Genomic DNA, 18,623 nt, shown 5'->3' with positions numbered 1-18,623 from the left:
TCTGTGTATTACTGTAGCAGCCAGAACAAACACCTGAAGGCTGCAGAGATTTAGAACAGGTCTGTGAATTTTTACTGTAATAATCACTTTGGTTTTCTTTCTCAAAAATKTGGATTTCTATTGTAATGATAGAAGAGCACAGTTTTTATTGCATGTTATGTTAATACAATATGTTTAGTTCTTTTTTGCATTAAACAGAATCAATATAGATTTTACACAAAAAATGTGATGAAGGTCATCAATAAAGTCATCATGACCCTCTTAATTTTCCACTCCAGTTCAACAAGTTGCGATAATTCACCTGCCTGGCAAAACACTATGAAAGAAAGCTATTTTCTTTCCTTCTTCGAAACTTCTTTTTATTCCACAKAATTCCAAATTATTAGAATTCTGAACTTCTGTGAATTTATCAGTAGGAGAAAAAGTACAAACYTTTACATCTGGTTGAAAGTACATTTAATCCTCAAATCTGACTATTGTTAAGAATTAATCTTATTCCTGTACTARAGGGATGTAAGTTATTGCAGAGCTGGTTTAAGAATAAAATAAATAAGCAYGCACGTGACWATATTCATACATTTTGGGGTTTATGGTTTTCTATTATCTATGTCTAGACCGGTTGTGTTTTCTCAGCAACAACATCATCTGGTCATCCAAAAAAATCATGTTCAATAAACAATAGATYAGTTTACGTTATACCTCACGTTTTTAGCTTGAGGCTGATTTTTATTTGTCTACATCTGTTTTTTTTAAAGGTTCTGCATCGATGAAATTTGTAACCCAAATATGCTGTTTGAACTGTATCTACATTCATCAACCACATAGACAGAGGAACCAAAWCTGTTTCTTTCATATAATRAAAATCATTTCGAGGGCCAAACTTGGGATGGCCATGAATTAAATAGAACCTGGAGCAGATTGAAGAAACAATTTTGAAGAATTCAAGAAACTAATTTRTTCACCTCTGTCATCTGGAAAAGAATCCAAAGCCGTTTCTAMGTCTTGGGGATTCCAGTAAGCCATAGTGGAGAAAACATGGAACCGTGTTAAACCTTCTGAAATGACTTCCAAAAGCACGTCAGTGACTCGTCTTTTGGGAAGGTCTGTTACCYGTTACATCTGGTTTAGCACAAACCGGATTTCAAACACGGTGGTAAGCATGGCTGCTTTCATCATAYCTGACAAACCGATGGAACCATTTCATCAGATTAGTTTTGTCTGGTATTTAAGTTTGSCTGATGATCTGAAACATTTGCAGTGACAATGATGCCAAATCAGAGGAAACCTGTAATCCATTGTAAAGCACTGTGTGTATAATTCTGATTAGGGGGATATTCACCAATTTCTTAACACTCACGTAATCGTTCCACCCTAGAAAAGTAACTTCATGTTTAATCAACATGATACAGTATTCATACCCATGATGAGTGGAGGTAGACGASACGGCCAGAAGCTCTATGGCAACATGACCAACAACAGCCTCTGCTTTATCCTCCACAGCTGCCTGTTTATTCTGACACCATTAACCTTTGTGTGTTTTGCTATCAAGAAGATGCCACAGAAGTAAAGACCGGTCATTGTCCACAAAGCAAAAACRAGATCTCTAAACAAACCCGTTCTCTTCCTAGTACAGCMTGACATGRATCTTCCCACAAGCGGCGGGCAGCCAGGCGGGAACAAAAACAAACGGGCACAGCTGCACTTTATTGCCCACACCATTAAAGAGCATGTTCTCATGCTAGTTTCACAACTTCTTCTTCTTCCTTCTCCATATTAAGTTGATCTCAGGCATGCGAATTGTAAGGAATCTGTGTGTGGCGGGCAGAGAAAGATGCTCACGTTTGTGAAAGTACTTAAGTACTTAAGTTGCTCGTGCAAGTGGTGTTTGACTAAATCAAAGCCAGAAAGTAAAAAAGAAGGCATACATAGCTTAAATACCAACTTATTTAAGCGAAAGGACGCAAAGGAGAAACTGCGGTGGMGTTATCAACCATCTGCACACGTCTCACCCGCTGTGCCTCGTTGCACACCCCCTGCCCCTGCCCTCCCTTTGTGCGCAGAGGCTGTCGTGTGATGCTTCGCCAACTCCATCCGATCGCACACATCCCCATCCAGGCAGAGCCAGATGTGACCCCGGCCCCCGTGCTCACAGGTTTGATCGCCACCAGTGATGCCAAGGAAACCTCGTCGTGTAAGTCTTAAGGATGAGGAACCAGAAAGGGTAGTGACACTCTTAGATGATTCTAAGACTTATTTGAAATGGTATGTGCGTGTGTGTGTGTGTGTGTGTGTGTGTGTGCGTGTGTGTGTGTGTGTGTGTGTGTGTAATCAGTGATAACATTTTGCAATCAAGTCTTTACATTTCACAGGCAAATGGGAGGAATCCCCTGGGTTAGTAGGTAATATGAAGCTTCATCCACCTCTTGTCATTTTGACTGCTGGCCTTTAAAGCCGTGAAGTTTTGACCTTTAATAAGTGTCACCAAGAGGAAAATCTGTCTAATGTTGGTGCAAAAATTCATCTTTCTCCCAGGTTCTTTGGGAATCAGCGGAGGTATATCTTCTGACAGATGGACTCAAATCAGCCTCTCGACTGCGCAGCATTCATACAAGTTACTAGAACSATCAACTTGATTTTTAAGTTCATTCGACCATGAATTTAAATGTTAGCATCTACCTGTGACTTAAATGTGAATKTTATCTGCGTAGTGTAATGAAAATGCTTGCATATTTTTGGTGAAACWTATAACTGAGAGCACACTTGAAAATATTTATAAATTGTTCATATCTATTAACAGCCGTTTGTTTTGAAAGAGTGAGTAAATCCTTTTTTCAATGTAACATTTAAGAGTTTTACACCACTTCTGTTCTAAGACAGAACATTTTATTATTAATCAATTACTATTAAAGTTAAAGTAGAAGTAAACTAATTGAAACTGACTTGACTGAATTAAAATGCTAACATTTAATCAGCTCAAAATGTCTAGCCCCTCCACACAGCTCCATCCAAATGTTCCTGACAAACAAAAAGTACCAGAGTMTGTTTTACTGTAAATATTTGGTTAACCGTTTACCCTAGTAAATAAACTTGTGTAATAATGGCTGCAAAAACTGGTTTCAGGAACAAATTACTGTAAACAAAACACGCTTCGTGACCACACTGAAGGAATAGTCTTCTTTTTGGTCTCACTAAAACGTTAGCATTAGTGTTAGCATACAACATTAGTTGTCTTTTTGTCTCCTATTAAAACGTTAGCATTAGTGTTAGCATACAACATTAGTTGTCTTTTTGTCTCCTATTAAAACGTTAGCATTAGTGTTAGCATACAACATTAGTTGTCTTTTTGTCTCCTATTAAAACGTTAGCATTAGTGTTAGCATACAACATTAGTTGTCTTTTTGTCTCCTACTAAAATGCCAGCATTAGTGTGTCAGCATCTTACTAGCAAAGCCGCACCTGGCTGCTGTGTCACCTCGTCAACTCCTTTATCAGTTCTCAGCATCGTCATTGCAGGAGAAATAGCTGGCTTTGGCAAAGAAAGCTTCACCAAGCCCGCCCAAATCCTTCATTTTTGTCCTTTAAATTGCACCACATAACAGATTGGTGTTTAATAGGCAGTATGAAAAATGTAAGGGATTTTTTTTCAAGCTTTGAATCATGAAAAGCTATTCTAGTGTAGAGCCAGAATAAAATATAGAGTTGAAATGAGTGTAATATATCTGAGGATTTTAACAACCCTACGCAGCGCGCTTCCCTGCTCACTGCTCCAGAATTGCCTCAGGAGCRTTTCTGAGTATCTTGGCCATATCTATAACGCTTCATTTTTCTGTCCACGGTGTCCGTCCAACCACTGCTATCAACAGAGAGCACGTCCTCACTTCTGAGATGCAATAATCACTGCAGCTTTATTAACTATTCAACATTGACCTAATACACGGCTGCACCATTATATCATTGTTCCTATAGCTGGCAAAGTTTGCCTCAGAAAAACTAATTAAACCTCTGAAGGAGGCCATTAGCTCGCCAGTGTTGGCCAAAAGCCTAAATCTGACAATTCCCATTGTATGAGCCTCTCCCACACTAATCCTATGGATTGCGCAGTGTTCCCCGCGAGGGGTTTAGGCGGATCTCGAGCACCATATGTTGTGCATCATCACCTTAACCAGAGGCATGTGTCTGATGGTGTGGAGCGCTGCTTATGTACAAGTGCGCAGATGTGCTCGAGYGTGCACATGCTTTCTGAGTATTAGATGTTTGGAGGGATCGGTACTTCAAGGCTGGAACGGAGAAGGAGAACAGGTGGCCTTTTAATGACTCGCCTATGACTTGGTTCGTCGATGAAAGAAAGGAGCTCTGAGTCCGCTCCCCACTGTCTGACAGGGTCCTCCCCTGACTGACACTGTAGCGGTGAGTGCTAAATGACCAGGAGGGTTGGGTGGGGGGAACCTCTCTGCAAACCGCTGGCTTCAATCTACATCTCTTTGATTTGCTGTCCTGGGAGCAGTGTCAGCCACGCTCAGACCTCGCCGCTCACAGCCAAGGTGATTGGACCCGGGTAAGGTACAGGTAAGGCTGAATTTTTAACATCCCTAAGATGCGGTGAGAGAGAGAGAGAGAGCTGATCGTCACAGTGAATCAGCCCACACTTCAGTGTGATTGACCTCGGCAGGAAATCTCTAAGTCGCTCACGCGTGGATGGAGAAGGAGAGACGGCGGCACATCAAAGCGTCAGGGATGCAGATTGCTCATGCATGCTAACGTGGCAGCTAAGGTCAGGAGGAGCTGCTAAGTGACTGCTCCTGATCCAGCTGCCGTGGATGCAAGTGGACACTTAGGTAATGCTTCTGTCGCAGATGTTACATCGATACAGCTTTCACGCATTTCCTGTTTATTTTGGCTCGTTTAGCTTTTTTATTTATGGTGCTGAACATTGAGATCAATTGATCTCCCTAGTTCAGGTCCAACTCTGTAAATTATTATATTTAACATCAGAATGTGATGATTTCTAACAAAGAAATTTTAGGTCGTGGCCTATCCAATCACGGGGATTGATGATCAGTATGACCATCTACAAAGAGGGTAAGCTACAAATGATMAGTGCTAAAGTAACTAGCTGCTCAGAAACATCCCACTAAACATGAATGGGATGTTTAGTGGAAGCAAAAAGCGTGGGAGGAAAAGGTACACAGGCAACAGGAGTAACACCTGCTTTTAGATCCTGAAGGAAAATGCACTCAAGATTTTGGGAAACTTTCATCAAGGAAGGATGGCAGCTGATTTAAGAGCCAAAACACAGAAACAAATTCAAGACATAGGATCCATTTGTAAAGTTCCTTGTATGTGAGGCCATCACATCTTTGCCAGGATGAATTTGTCTTAAATATTCCTCTTGCTCTGACTTTGATTGTTCAGTATTTGGAAGCGTGACCAACATGGACTCAATGGTTTCATCGACGTCCTCCGCTGCCATTAACAAACTACCAACCCACATAGGCAGACTCCAATTCGAAACAGGAGGAGCAACTGGAGGAAGAGTGGAGAGGCACGTCTCATTTCCACAGCCAGTGGCGATTTGATGTTTTCGTGCCTGAGTGGTTTTACGTAGATGCTGATTTCATTTTCCAGCAGGACTTGGCACCCTCCCACACTCCAACCATATGCACCTTTTTTTTTTAAACTACACCTGGCCTGTCTGTCCAGGAGCCAACTACAGGCTGGCAACCCAAGCAGATAACCTAATAAAGCAGCTATAATGTTCTTAGACTCGTCTCACTCTATAAAGAGCAGAATGGCAGAAAATGTTGGGATTTTCCTCGAGAAGTAAACTACTTTTACATTTACTGTAGTGCCACCAACTGCGCCACCATGCAGCCATTCTGGTTATCATAATATTGCATCTTCTTCAATAATTATTGGTATAATATTTCAGCACAAATATAAATAATTGTTTTTTTTAAATAATAATTTAAAAACTAGATCACAGTGAACTTAAAAAAAAGATTTTCATGTAAACACACTCAAGGTTACAGTGACTATCAAATTATCTAACTCCTCCTTATTTATGCCAGTTTCTAAGGATTCTTGTCTTAGCTGAAGGGAAAAGACAAAGTAAGCAGGTCTGGAAGCAGCAAGAGGGCCGAGATGTGGAGAAGGCTGCCAGACTCCAGGTGTTAGGAGGGAGGAGGTGATAAAAATGCTGATTTGTTCATCCAGGTCACCTTTACGTATTACATAGCTTTCAGTAATTAGGTTTTACAAGGAGCAGTCTGTGATTTACAGATTTTTCTGCTCGCAGTCTCACCTCCGAGGTGAAGCCACCACTCGACCTACACAAAAAGAGTTATGCCGCGACAGCCTCCGAGGAATATCTGCAGACGGTACTCAGGACTACCAGACTGTGAAAAGGCTCTTCTGCAGCCTTTGACAGAACAGGAAAAACACATTACTCTATAATTAAGTAATTCAAGTACAGAATCTAACTATGCACTTTGGGAGATTTTAGATGCGGTATAGGATTTGTCTCCTGGGATGTTAAACAACATTGTTAATGAGAAATTGTACAGTATACAATCCTACGTTTGGGTGGTACTGTGGTGTTTGTGGAATACAGCACCTTATCCAATTTACTGGATGAACGCTTAACCAATAATTTAAGGGTAAGCACTATTACCAGTCAATACCGTCATACGGTACAAGAGTCCTAAGAGTCCTATTCATCAGAAAACATTCAGTTCAGTCTTCAGATCAGCTGAAAGTAGTGCTTCACCACTGCAGTGAATCTCCTCTGTGGCAAGGTGAGTCCAACATCAACTGACAGGAGGCTTTGGAAGATGTCGTCTGTGGATCGATGCTTGCAGAATTCATGCTGCAATATTGGAAATTTACACAACGTGAGACGTTTTCTCTTTGCGAAAGTAAGGTCAGCAACTCCCGAGTCAGAGTGAGGCTGCCACTATTGGTGACTTACATGAGAGGAACTGCTCAAATGCTCGAGGAAGCCCATACTCCCTTCCCCAAGTCCTAACATTTCTGGGAACTGTCATGGTGTGTGGTGTTGTTGCTTTGGACAAAGTTTCAGGCAGGCGGCGCGGCGTGATGCCTTGTTTATATTTCTCATATTAGCACCCACAGAGCAGCAGTTAAGCTTGGTGGTACAGCTTCGTCAGAACTCAAAAATCATCAAAAGGAACAGAACTTACTTCCATAGAACTAAACTCGACTCGGAGCTACTCCACTCCAACTCATTCGAACACTGGAAAGATCAAACGAGGATCCTGCAGACTTAAAAAACAAGGGAAACAGGTGAAGGCAATTACTAATCAACGGGAGACACATATGGATAAGAGAAACTGGGGACCWGGGAAACTACAGGGAACAAAAAGTAAACCCTAAACAAAGCAAGAGAACACAGAAAAAACCCAAACATAACTGACACACTGACAGGAACATTATCACTGAAAGTGTAGAGTATGTTTCCGTGATATAAACATGAAACCATGTTATTTAGCCAACACTTAGAAGGAGGCAAGGCAGACTTCCACTCTGTGAGAAAGACAACCATGAGACATGAGAGTCCCTGTCACACAGGCAAAGGCAGAACAGAGAATGGGCTACATTCTGATCCTCAAAAATGGCAATAAGACAGCCTTGCGTATTATCTGCAGTCTGTATGCAGCTCGATAGAGAAAATATCAGATCAAAAAGCTGTTCGCCAAAACCGGTCACCAAGGGTGGCATCAGGGTATCCACATCTGTCACAGACAGTGATGTAACACGTTACAAAGCACCTGTGATAGCACAGAAAGGTAAACAACTGAGGGAGGAGACAGATATGCACTTTGTTGGAAAAACAGGAAGTATTTGGAGTTTTTGTCRGCGAAGGATGACAATATCAAGGTTCACTGTACCTTCTGTGCTGGYGGGAAAGTTCAGCCTACCTTCAAAAACACGACTTTAAGTCTGAAGAAACATTTGGAGTCGCAGCACAGGACAGTCAGGCTGATAGAGGAGGTTCAACGCAGAGAACTGCGACAGAAGGTTCCCCCCGCCACGCAAACAACGCTGGACTTTGGTTGAAACCAGTTAGAGATGGAGAGTTTAAAAAGTTGGTCGGACGGTAGGAGAAGAAATGCTGCCCTTGAACACAGTTGACTCACCTTCCATTCTTGCCGTAATAAACCGAATCCCCACTACTGCAAATGCCGAGYTGTCTCACAGAGGAGCTTTTTCTGCGTATCTGAAGAAAGAATTCGCAAAAAAAGGTATGTTTAACAAAGTGAAGAGAGACTTATTTTTTGTAAAATGAAGGAAGTATTTGTTTAGGAAGTCAAGAAGTGCACAGTTGTTTATATAAAGCAATTATTTGTTTATGATACTGAAGCATGTCAGTCAAGTCTCCCGTATTTGAACTGGGCAGGTAGGACGGCTGAAAATGTTCCTTATTTGACAAGTATGTACTTAAGTCAAGAAATGCTTTTTTGTTAAAATAAAATTAGATATTTATTTTTAATGCAGACAAGAAAGACCGATTTTTATGTGTATTTTTTGTTTTACTGAAATAATTTTTSASTTCAACTTTATACRTCAGGAGTCACATTGTTGATGTTATCATTAAAATGCACTTACAATAAAGTTGGTTTGCAAAGCTCCAAACTTGCAGATAGCCAAGGGAAAAAATATAATTTGGGGTCAAATCAAATCTAGATTGTGTGTATGATAAAAACTATTGATTAACAGAGACAGAACAGATAGTAATGGGTGAGAGTTACTATTACATTCTCATACAAACTTTACTTATTTTTTTTCTTTTAGTTTTTTACACATGCTATTTGAACAGTACAGATTGATGTTGAGTTTAACTGGAGAACATAGAAAAGGTTTGCWAAATTATTGGATTTTCAGTTATGTACACTGTTGCCTGTGTAATTTGTTAAAATGCTGACATATTGCTTGATATGTGCATTGTTAGGCTGCATTGTTGCTTTTATTGATGTATTTTTATATATTTGTACATTACTGGATACCTGTGACTTGGTGTGGTGCATAGTTTTTGCATTGTCCTGCACARCGTGTGTATTGTTCAGGTATAGCTGATGTCTGTAGAAGGCCCTGACCCCACGGCATGCCACTGCAACATGGCAACGTCTTTGGCCGACGATATTCTGAGAAGATTGCCTTTAAAATGACCTAACTGATGACGGGGGAAAAAAACAATGTCCTAGARGTGCATTTTGAATTAAGTATGACTAGCATAGTACTGCGTTCAGATCAGTGGCTTATCTGATATTAGCTCTTGTGACAGGTGCTTAATAAATAATGAATTGTTGCTATGCATTCTGGGTTTTTCCTTTTGTGTTCTGAATCAACAAAAATTGATTTTTCAGCACCGGTCCCCTATCTAATCATGTTAGGTGTTTCTGATAAATAGAGTGCTCTGTGTGTGTGCATGTGTGTGTGTGTGTGTGTGTACGCTAAGTGTGTTTGGAGTGAGCTGGTTGGTTAACAATTTGCATTTTGAATGTTTTCTACCCCAACGGGTTTTAATATCAACCATAAATGAAGAGATTGCGAGGAAAGCTGGGGATTGAAGGAGACCTGTATTTGCCATGACCAGACACAATTAATGTATTCATTACCTTTTAAACATCGGTGATAATAAACATTGCACATACTAATGGGCTCTGTTTTTGCTGTTGGGGTTTATACTTAAAGCCAAAATAATGGCAAAAAACACAAAAGGTGTAGGATTTTACTTTCAATGTCTGGGAAGTGGAAGGATGTTTAATGTTGCTATTAAACTTCTGAGTCAATACTGTATCAGCTTTGAATGAGAGACTAAATTTTGTTTAAAAAAACATTTTTCTGCTGATTTCTCTGTTAAAGTTCATTTTCAAATCCTGTCAGATTCTCATTTGGCTTGAGATGTAGACATTCGTAGGAGTTTGAAAACACAACAGCCAGGAAATAAGCTGAAATCCTCAAATACTTAAGATTGTCTCTCTTAAGTGCTTATAAGTGCTCATGTTAACAGTTCAAACTACTTATTATACATCTATGCACACAGTGGGAACTGTCTTGACTCTGCCACACAAGCCAATGTCTACAATCTTCTTTATCTCTTATCTCTGGGTTATRGCTTATTAGAACCAAGGGCAGTAAATGGCTCTCTAGGATTGGCTGCTTTGCAAATGCCACCCAATAGCATGAAAAGTAACTCTGTCTTTAGGTATTTTGTCTTCCCAAATTTATTAATGTTCAATAATTTAGTTATGCTCTACAGACAAATCTGTGAATGGGCAGTTCAACTGAACTGAATTCAATTGAGATCATTTCAAAGGCTAGTCCAAGACCAGATGATTTTGGCCCGAAGCCGATTGGCTGATTATAAACTCTGATCCCAAAACCAGAGTGCTAATCCTAAAATCGCTGCTTTGGAATGATTGACTGTTTTAAAGAAGTTGTTTCCAGAGGGATAAATCACACAACAGTGCCTGAAAAATGCAACATTTCTCATTTATTTACTGGAATTACAGTATATATAAAGTGGCACAAAGTCCTTTCCTCTCTCAAATGGGGGAACGGTTTACAATCTAGTGACAGTCTAGTCTCGGAGGATTCCACACAGCGTCACGTTGGAGAGTCACATCCTATTGACTTTCTAATATCAAAGAGATTGGACTGACCACCTGTGGACAGGAAGACAATGGGCATCTGCAATATTACCAATTGGCTGTGGGGTGTGAAAGCAGGATACAACAAAACAACATTCTTTAACACTCCATTTTGGAGTTACGTTCCCCGGAAAAAATCAATAAATAGGTGCAAAGATTTGAACAAAAAAGCGTCTATTTCCATCTGCTTCACAGTTATGCACTCCTTTGCATCAGTCTGCCACAAATTGCCAATAAAACACAATGAAGGTTGTGAATATAACATGACAAGACGGGACAAGGTTAATGTCGCTGTTTGTATTGGTTGCTTCATGTGAGGCTCTCGTTTTTCTCTCCTCAGCTTCAGCAAGACCCATCGTGTCATTGAACAATGTCTCTGCATGATTGGCTCCACATGCCTTGGCCTTGTGACACAGCGATTCCTCTACGGTCGCCTTTCCCTGGAACTCCCTCTACAGTTGTTTCCCCAAATTAATATTCCTGTCGTTCCTCCCTCCTCCCTTTTTGTCTCAAACACATCTTCAGGAGCCCTCAACCCTGAACACGCAGTCCTTGAGTTGACTTCAAGTTGTGTTACCAATATCTACTGGGTGGGTGCGTGGGGGGTGCTAAGGGTTTTATTTCATATCATGCTTCATAAACCAGCACTAAACCTGGAAGGGTGGGCAATCAGGAGGTGAACACATTGTGGACCTGTGGGGACTCTCCAACATGGCTGTACCTCCATCTCCCCCGGCGTGATTCACGCCAAGCGTTAAATCAAAGATGGGGGAGCCAACTATATGCAGAGCTCTGAGATTAGTTCTGGAGAAATGACTCCACACTAATTGGAAAAAGAAACCCAACGACACTATAAAAGCACAAAACCTATTATGCGGCATCCAGGAGCAGAGAGGGAGGAAGAAGCTGAAAGAATACAAATGATGACAGGGTTTAAAAGGCGAGCCCTGTGAACTTGTGACGGACGGATCAGAGTAATAGGAGATGAAAGTGTTCTGAATGAAAACTACAGAAGCGGCTGTATTTGGAAGAACAGTATATTGCTAAGGGATTAAAGGTTAGCCCCGCCAAACCTGATGGATGCTGTACCCCACCTGTTCTGTGATTCCAACGGCTGACACTAAAGGACAAATGATTTCAACATTTCACATTGTGGCCTTCCGCGGCTACCGTGGGTGAAAAGGAGTGGACAGAATGTACTGAATTGGGGGTGGGGAGCGGGAGCTGAGAGGGGTTTCTGGGAAAATGGAAAACTATACTGACAGTGTCGCGGCTCGTAATKGGGCCGAGGTTCAGCTGAAAGGTTGGGGTTGTGTACAGCTAATTCCATCTGACAATGTAAGGGATAAAAATGGGTTTCTCCTGCGCAGCCAACTAGAGGGCCCAACCCTGGTCTAATCTCGGTGATGGAGTGGGGTATGCACCGGCCCACTTCCCCTCCCCCTACCTAGGAAAGGATGAAGCGGAGGCAGGGAGGAGGCGCTTTATTGAAGGTGAGAAGTTGCAATGTTTTCTGGGTGGACACCCTCAAGGGCAGCTGGCAAGAGATTAGAGGATGTTATTAGAAAGCAATAGGCTGTACCTTCCACTCATAATCCTCCCACACAGGCTGTGCACTTGTCTGCCTAGCTTTCATCTATGGAAACTGCTACTGAAAACATATTTTTTGTCACAATTCATGGGACGAACACCCATTAAAGGGGCAGTGTTATGTAAAATCAACTGTTTTGAGCTGAAGAACATGTTATGTTAATCCCCCATTAAAAACATACCTGGATTGTTGTATTGATTATTCCATCCATGTTTGAGAAGTCCTTTAATCTCCCAATGGCAACCATTCAGTTGTGCAAAACACCTGGGTGGACCTAGCTCCACCTTTACCTCCTCGGCGCTGCAGTTTCCAAGTTTCTGCCTCACGAAGTGGAACTTCCTCACTCAGCTCCTTCAGACTAGCCAGCAGCAATTAGCAAACATCTGGTGAAACTGCGCATACAAACTATTAACGTCGTTAATGTGAAAAGTAATTGCACCCTAAATTTAATTACCAAGTCTTGTGTGGAATTTCATACATGAATACAGAACTTTTTAGAGCAGGAAATTACATTTAAAACAAAGTGTCAGAATGCAATGAATCCAAATGTCTTCTTGTGGAGACCTTTAGAATTATGCTCACCGTTACCCTTTTAGGTGTGAACAAGAGCAAAGACTTCCAAATTCTCCAAGCAAAAGCAGATGCATACGTGTTAAATTTCTATAATTACTGAATTACAGCTCAACTTCCTCCTCATTCTCCCTCTCCAGTTTACACAAAATTGAAAAACTAAGATTGTTAGACTTAGAGTACAAATGAATTGCTTATTTTTTAAATAGATTTAGCTTATGTCATTTGCTATAGTTCTACAATTACATATTCTTGTAGTACTTTAATTACATATGATTGCATAGCAGGGTTTAAACAGCTTATATTAGGACACTACTCAACCTAATATATCCTATTAAGTGTCCTAATATAAAATGAACTTGGAAATTAAAAAATTGAGCCACAGACCAACCTAATGCAAAGTTAACTGCAATTTGCAAAATTTATAACTTTAATGTATAACTTTAATGTATAACTTAAAGTTATACACTGTATAACTTTAAGTCCCAGTTATACAAAGGTTTTGAGTAACAACACCTTTATCTTAAGTTAAGGTCTTGATTTCCTATAACAGAATTTTTATTGTCACTCTGTAACAACCAAAGCTCCTTCTGTTCATATTAAAGTGTTACATCTAAACATCTAAAATATTTCAGTTCATTTTGCATGGAGTGCTTCGGTGCATTGTTTCACCTTCAAATTTTTAAAAGTCTCAGCAGGTATTTAATGTTTAGATGCAGCTGTTCTAGTGTTTTTGTGTCCCACACAAAAGAGGGAAAGCATCAGTGGAACAGCCCTGGATGTTACATAAACCAAATGAGGTGTATTTATTCATCTCAAATAGTGTTGTGAAAAAGGACAGTTGATAACACTGTGAGAACGAGGTCAGCTGGTACTCGGTTTTGTGCACCATGGAACAGCTGCCTTGAATATCTGCCCATATTTATATCGTGCTTACAAATTGCATAACCAAGGCTGGTTCTACCTTTGTGTCATTGTAAAGGTTTTTAACAGTCTGAATGCAAGTTTTGTTGTGATGTGTACAGAACTTCATATTCTAACGTTCTGTACAGAGGTTAGCACATTTAAATCACTTGGAGAAACCAAGATTTATGACAGAATGCTATGTGAATGTAGTATACAACTGTAGACAAATGTCTCCACTTAACCAGTAGTCTTAATTAATTAATTCAAACAAACATTCACAACAAGCTGCAAGATTTAGTGAGCAGATGAGAGACATCTGGGGACAATAGTCGGCTGAAAACACTGAAGACAAAGTAAGAACATCAGAGAACACAGAAAACAACGAGTAATATAACAATGGCAAACAGCAGAAAATGTGATGTGTCCCTGTGTCATTTTTGTGAATGAGCACCTCATTAATTGTTGTGCTTTCTCCTTGAAGCTGATTGGCTGGAAGGGGTTTAAAAGAAACAAGCTCCACCCACCAGGCGAGCGAGGGAGTTCAGACGAGCATCTGCCTATTCGCTTTGCGCTGAGCCTCGCTCCTGCTCCAGTTTTAATAGATGTCATCTTTTGTTCCTGAAAGCTAACTTGTTGTTTGACGTTTTGGTCTGAGAGTCTTAGGCTGTGCTGGGTTTTCCAGTTTTTTGGTTGCAGGGTGAGGTCTTTAGGTACGATGAGCCTGAATCGGACTGCCAAGTGCTGACTGCTTTGTGACTCCTCCCACTCTGTTGTTTAATTTGCCAAGACTCCCAGTACCACTTTGTGTCCAGACTTGCGTTTAACCAAACCTCTCTGTTAAAAACATAATCTGGTCTTGACTCCATATGTTGTGTGTCCTGTGTGATCACATAAAGTCTGTATCATATTGGGGGCTCGTCCGGTACAATTAGAATATCCAGAAACTCTAAATACTACAGATTGTGACATTAACATGATTAACAGAATACACCAGGATCCAGGGAAACAGAGATCTAGAAAAATTCACAAAGAAGAAATAATACAACTCAATGCAACAATAAATCAAGATTTTGTTGAAAAGGTGATGCATATATGTTCAAGAGCAGGAACAAACAAAAACTACGGTCCAATGAGAACTGAGATTTTTATTTATTTAAAAACTAATTGAAAACGGTCATCAGTTTCCTTTCATTTCAAATTTAAGCTCTACTTTGTGTTGGCCTTTCACTTAAAAACCTCCAAAAATGTGTACTGTGACAAAACATGAAAGTACAGCTGAGTTGGGTGTAATAGATATTTATAAAGTATTCAAATATGCAAATCTCTGTCACATTAATCTGAACCTAGTTAATTCACCAACTAAAAGTTTTCAAGTTTCCTCTGTTAATACACTGTACAATGCAGAGCTTTGCCCTTCTAAGTTGCATATTAAAGGTCACTGGAGCATAATGCAGATATCCATTCCAGTTACCTATATAATTCTCGTAAATGAGCTTTAATTGCTCCTGATGAAGTGGCTATATTTAATATATTGTGGGGGTAAAGAAAGTTTATCACACATATTCAAACTGTCTTCATAAGGTTTCTGTAATTAAAACACATCAATATCCTAGCAATAAAAATTAGTGTAGATTTTCTTCCTGCATGTATGGAAATCTGTATTGCTGCCCATGAAGATCGGTTCTCCACTCGGTATTCTTTGCCTCAATGCCAGGCAATACTTCCAAAACGCAATAAAAATACTGCAGCTGATGATCTCCCTTCATCCATAATACAGCACCAATGTGTCGACATGGTGATAATTATAAGTAATTTAAGTGGAAGGCTGCATGGGGAGTGGGTCGCCGTAATTGCAGCTATCATAAATGCTCGCTTTATTACCATTTTAAAGTATTCATGCGCCGCAGAATGTTTCACGACAGAATCACCGGCGTACAGTGTGACTGATCAGAGCAATAAAACCCCGCGTGGAGAAGAAAAGCAGCATGATTCTAAAAGATTCGGCTCAGCCATAACACGTCAGACTTACGAGAGAGTCTTTGTGAACGCTGAGAGGCGCGGCACAGACTCTACCTCTCCGCCGTCTGAAGTTGGAACAAGGAGATGTTTGTCTTCTTGGAGTGCTTGTGGCTGCGCGTGGACAAAAGACAATTACCGGGAAATCAAATAAATTTTTCAAAGCTTGTTCCTATTCTTTCAAGACATTTCCTCTGTATTTTTTTTTATCACTTTACCTTTTTTTTTTTTTTTACAGAGCAACCTGAAATCTAAACCATCTGGGGAAAAGAAAAACATTCAGGAAATGATAAGAATATGTATTAAATTTTTTTTCGTATTTTAGCTGTGATTTACTCATATAGATAGTGCTATCTATTTGAGCTCTATCTGTTTGAGAATAGACCTGCTGGATGCTGGAAAGCAAGAGTACAATTAATTTATCTACATAGTTGTCAATAACTTCAGGCAAGACGGTCAATGGTGGTTCAAAAAAATTCAGTTTGAGTAAACTCTGAGCTCACACTGATATGAACCATTATTAGCCCACATCTGTAAATCAGAAAGTGTGTCCCATTCAGTGCTTTGGCCTGTGGCATGGCTACCAGATTACTTTTTCCCTCAATTACTTGAAATAACAATTTGCTTGGACTTGAGGTCTCACTAAAAATATTAGAGTCTTTAGAGTGTGGTTAAAAAAAAACCAAAATATTTTGGTTTTGGTGTTTTTGTATGACTTGAGTCTGAGACTTGAACTCAACATATTCCCAAATCACAACCCCTTCGCCCTAATGAGGTGGGAGGTGAGAGTCCCAAACTGACAAGGTATGTAAAAGGACTAAACTACAGACTCTGAAGCTGTTTTGAAAGAATGTTTTATCTATACAAGCTTGTTTTGGTATCTGGTTTATTTGTCACTTTTCCGCACTGACTGACTTAAGACCCAACACACATTCCAGTGGGATTTCGGATATGCAAAAGTTGTTTTCTCGTGTTCCTCCGACATGCTATCCAGTCGCTCGCAGACACGCCGGCACAGACTGATCGACGGATTGAGTGCGGTATCTGGTTCGGTCTGTTGCTCAAGGACGCTTTGACATATAAAGTGGGGAAGCAGGAATCCAACCCTAATCTTCTAACTGCCAGATGGCCGCTCTTCCTCCTGAGCAGCAGCCACCCCAAAAACCGCAAAAAAACTCTGAAGGCAGACAAGAAGGCTGTGAGTCAGAGAGGTAAAGTAGAGGCCATGGGCTCAAGGAGCTACAGCAGGGGAGCATTCACCGTCTGCGCACGCAAGAAAACCTTTTTTTTTTTTTTTTTAGGGACTTAAGATATTTGGAGGAAAGCAAAGCGGTGAGAGCATGCAGCTAAAGTTGAACTTTTAGGATACTTGAGAAAATGGCAAACGCACAAATATTTGCACATGTCTAAATATGGAAGTGGGTGACTAGAGAACGAAAGAGTGCTTGAGGACCGCAAGAAGAGCAAACTACAACAAGGGATGTGGAAAGGTTTCTAAAACCCACAGAAGAAGAAGTAAATCAATGCACAGTGTTGGTTGGTTGTTCAAAGTTAGTTGTGTCAGGAATCTTAGGTAAAATGTGAAGGGAAACGTCAAGTTAGGAAATGAAACACAACAAGGCATCAGAACAGAAAACCCAAAGCCTCAAACAAAAAGAAACAAAAGCCATGTGTGCAGAAACAGGACTCATTAGATGAGTTTCCACCCAAATTTTGTGGATATTCTGCTAATGTCGAAAAAAACACAATTTTGCAATTGTGGTGGTTTCTGTTACCTAAGAGATGCAGTTAAAATCACAGGTAAAAACGTTGTTGTTTCCTGAACGCTTCAGAAAGGGCTGGATTTTTTTAGAGACAGAGGCCCAATTTCGAGGGGTTAAATTACAAAGTCAGATTTCTTTGAAGTCACACTTGACATATAAGGAATTTTTATAAAAACTGGATAGAAGTGCACTGACAAATCAGCACTGATTTTCCTTAGTTTTGGGAGATCGGTGAAGCCGATCTTATCCACTGATCTTATCCAACTCGCCAAAGGTCTAGAAACCCATTACCTCTACTGCAAATTCCCACATTTCTCAATCCATAAATCCAAACTACTTGGAAGCAATGCGAAGAAAGACCACTGCTCCATCTTGAGGAAGGTTCAGATCAGCTCTGTGACAGAGCCAGCAAACATTTGGGATCTCAATCCGCCTGGAAGATTTGTGTTGGAAACAGCATGACCGGGCCCTTCGTGTCATTTATGTGCAAAAAAAAAGAAAAAAAAAGAAAACTATTTTCTGAACATCCTCCAAGAGTGGTGATTAACAATTTATACATGTGCTAGGCATATGCAGAATGAATCATATCTTGTTTTCCAAAGCAATTTCAAAATGTAATTGATAGAAAATGTGCTCTAATACTTCTGTCTTTTAGGGAAAGGGAGAAAAAAGCAGTTTAATATAATTCAGCTTCATTATTTTGTGTATCCTGTGTCAGAGAAGGACAACAAAGTTCAAGATGATGAAAAGCAACAGATGGTAGTTAGTCATGGTAGAAGCAATGTCATTAGTAACTTCGAGATTGAAGTGTAACATCACAGGAGAGCCAACTCATTTAGTTTTACCATCAGAAAGGTCTCTAGTGGCTCCTAAACACACACATGTGCATTAACTGTGTGTGTGTAGGTTTGTTTTTTTTTTTTTTTAGCTTCTCTGCCGGGAAAAAACACCATCATCAAATCTGACACAACCACACAGAGCGTTAGAAACAAAGCAGCTGACTGTTGATAAAAGTCACTGTATGAAAATGTTGTTTTCCGTCTTTTAAGATCAGTTTTGCTACATCATTTATGGGAGAGAGTTTCAGATTAAATTGCACGTTGATAA

The sequence above is a fragment of the Poecilia reticulata genome, linkage group LG21 (assembly GCF_000633615.1).
Source record: "Poecilia reticulata strain Guanapo linkage group LG21, Guppy_female_1.0+MT, whole genome shotgun sequence".
Taxonomy (NCBI): Eukaryota; Metazoa; Chordata; class Actinopteri; order Cyprinodontiformes; family Poeciliidae; genus Poecilia; species Poecilia reticulata.
Note: the sequence above shows the minus strand (reverse complement) of the source record.